The sequence below is a fragment of the Suncus etruscus genome, chromosome 12 (genome assembly GCF_024139225.1).
Source record: "Suncus etruscus isolate mSunEtr1 chromosome 12, mSunEtr1.pri.cur, whole genome shotgun sequence".
In the NCBI taxonomy this organism is placed as follows: domain Eukaryota; kingdom Metazoa; phylum Chordata; class Mammalia; order Eulipotyphla; family Soricidae; genus Suncus; species Suncus etruscus.
Window position 1 is genome coordinate 88,930,171 of NC_064859.1, and position 3,166 is coordinate 88,933,336.

A 3,166-nucleotide genomic window follows, 5' to 3' on the forward strand; every position below is an offset into this window, starting at 1 on the left:
AGTGCCGCTGCCGGGTGTGACCCAAAAAATATAAAATGAAAATGAAAAAAAAAGTTACTTCTGGCTCTGCACTCAGGGCTCAGGATTTACTCCTAGTGGTACTCAGGGAACTATATGGGATGCTGGGTATTGAACACAGGTTGGCCATGTGCAAGGGAAATGATCTATCCTCCATACTATGACTCTGACCCAATATGATCTTAAAAGTAGATTATCCAGGGGCCGGCGAGGTGGCGCTAGAGGTAAGGTGTTTGCCTTGCAAGCGCTAGCCAAGGGAGGACCACGGTTCGATCCCCCGGCGTCCCATATGGTCCCCCCAAACCAGGGGCAATTTCTGAGCGCTTAGCCAGGAGTAACCCCTGAGCATCAAACGGGTGTGGCCTGAAAAACCAAAGGGAAAAAAAAAAAGAAAATAGCAGTGACTTACAAGATAAAATGTTAATTCCCTATAAAAGTCCTGAGAGATGCAGAGCAGGGTGAGAGATCAACTTCATGAACTCATCTGCTTCCTGTCCAGGCTGTTTGGGGTTGGAGAGGGTTTACAGTACCGGTCACAAGACCTCCCACATGCAAAGTAAATCTCCTCTCCTGCAGATATACACTGACCTTCAGACTCCTAGGCATCTTAGCTCAAGCTGACCGTCAGCCTCAGGATATGCCATAAGCACCAGTCTTCCCGTAGGGGGAAAGACCCACAACACTGTATTAGGATATCATTCAAATGCCTTACTACCCGCCCATTAATAGCACATAGTTTATTATTTTTAGTGTATTCACAGATGGGCTACCATCACCACAGCCTAATTTTAGAAGAATTTCCTCTCCTTGAAGGAAAGCGCAGACCCACTAGCAGTTATTTTACTCTGCATCCTCAGTTTTAGGCAACCATAAACCTACATCCTGAAGATTTTCCTACTCTGGCCGTTTTTTTATATGTGAAGTCATGTAAAGCTTTTTACCTGGCACTTTTTACCTGACACATAAGTGTCACATCTGCACTTCTCCATCGCTTGGATGGTTGGGCCTTTCCACGTTCACCTTATTTTATTTTATTTTATTTTATTTTGGTTTTTTTGGTTTTGGGGTCACACCCAGCAGCACTCAGAAATCGCTCCTGGAAGGCTAGGGGACCATATGGGATGCTGGGATTCGAACCAATGACCTTCTGCATGAAAGGCAAACGCCTTACCTCCATGCTATCTCTCCGGCCCCTCCACGTTCACTTTTTATGAAAAGCACTGCTATAGAACATTTGTATTCCAGGCTCTATGCTGTGTCCACTTAGGAGTGGATTTGGTGGGTCATATTTACTTCATGTTCAACTTTTTGTAAGCTGGCTAGGAATGTAACTCAGTGCTAAGTGTCTGCCTTTCATGTATGAGACCTGAGTTCAATTCTTGGCATCTCAAAAGAAATAGCTATTTGTTTTTATTTTATTTTTATAAATTTATTAATTTTGGGGGGTTTGGGGAGCCACACCCATTTGATGTTTAGGGTTTACTCCTGGCTAAGCGCTCAGAAATTGCCCCTGGCTTGGGGGGACCATATGGGATGCTGGGGATCAAACCATGGTCCTTCCTTGGCTAGCGCTCGCAAGGCAGACACCTTACCTCTAGTGCCACCTCTCTGGCCCCAATAAATTTATTTTATTTTATTTGTATTTATTTATTTATTTTCGGTTTTTGGGCCACACCCAGAGGTGCTCAGAGGTTACTCCTGGCTCTCTGCTCAGAAATAGCTCCTGGCAGGCACGGGGGACCATATGGGACACCGGGATTCGAACCAACCACCTTTGGTCCTGGATTGGCTGCTCGCAAGGCAAACGCCGCTGTGCTATCTCTCCGGGCCCTAAATTTATTTTATTTAAGCACTATAGCTACAAAATTGTTCATGATTGAGATTCAGTCATACAATGTATACTACCCTTCACCAGTGCACATTTCCCACCACCAGTGTCCCAGTGTCCTAGTTTTCCTCCTACCTACCTTTCTCTGCCTGCTTCTGAGGCAGGTTTTTGGTTTTGGTTTTTGATTTTTGGGTCACACCCGGCGGTGCTCAGGGGTTACTCCTGGCTCTATACTCACTATACTCAGAAATCGCTCCTGGCAGGCACGGGAGACCATATGGGATGCCGGGATTCGGACCACCATCCTTCTGTCAGCGTCTAAGTCAAAACACCTTACTGCTATGCTATCTCTCTGACTCCTGGGGCAGGTACTCTCTCTCTCTCTCTCTCTCTCTCTCTCTCTCTCTCTCTCTCTCTCTCTCTCTCTCTCTCTCTCTCTCTCTCTCTCACTCTCTCACTCTCACTTTCTCTCCCCCCTCCCTCTCTCTCTTTTTTTGGGGGGGATTTTTGGGTTACCCCTGCTGACACTCAGGGGTTATTCCTGGCTATGCGCTCAGAAATCGCTCCTGGCTTGGGGACCATATGGGATGCCAGGGGATCGAACCACTGTCTGTCCTGGGTCAGCTGTGTGCAAGGCAAATGCCCTACCACTGCTCCATCTCTCTGGCCCCTCATTGTTTTTCGAGCTTTAAAAATATGGAACGCGGGCCCGGAGAGATAGCACAGAGATAGCGTTTGCCTTGCAAGCAGCTGATCCAGGACCAAAGGTGATTGGTTCGAATCCCGGTGTCCCACATGGTCCCCTGTGCCTGCCAGAAGCTATTTCTGAGCAGACAGCTAGGAGTAACCCCTGAGCACTGCCGGGTGTGACCCAAAAACCAAAAACCAAAAAAAAAAAATATGGAACGCTTCATGAATTTGCATGTCATCCTTGCACAGGCCATGCTAATCTTCTCTGTATCATTCCAGTTTTAGTATATGTGCTGCCAAAGCAAGCACTCTCATTTTTTTTTTTTTGAGTTGAGTCTGTGGTTTGCACTATTGCAATCTGAGCTTTTTTGGGGGCGAGAGGTCACACCCAGTGGTGCTCAGGGTTTACTCCTGGCTCTGCGCTCAGAAGCCGCTCCTGGCAGACTCAGGGGACCATATGGGATGCAGAAGATAGAATCGAAGTCCATCCGGCGTTGGCCAAGTGCAAGGCAAACACCCTACTCTGTGCTATGGCTCCGGCCGCCATCACTGAGCTTTTTGCCATGCATATCACTTAGCTTTTTGTTTTGATTTTAGCTTTTTGTTTTAGCTTTTGTTTTAGCTTTTTGT

General features: G+C 46.9%; 1 non-coding gene across 1 annotated transcript; it reads right to left on the reverse strand.

Annotated features, from left to right (window-relative positions):
- Positions 1–2,740: 2,740 nt before the first annotated feature.
- On the reverse strand, positions 2,741–2,845 carry LOC126025156 (U6 spliceosomal RNA). Its single transcript, XR_007501200.1, has one exon. It is a non-coding gene; the product is annotated as a U6 spliceosomal RNA (small nuclear RNA).
- Between the last annotated feature and the right edge of the window lie 321 nt (positions 2,846–3,166).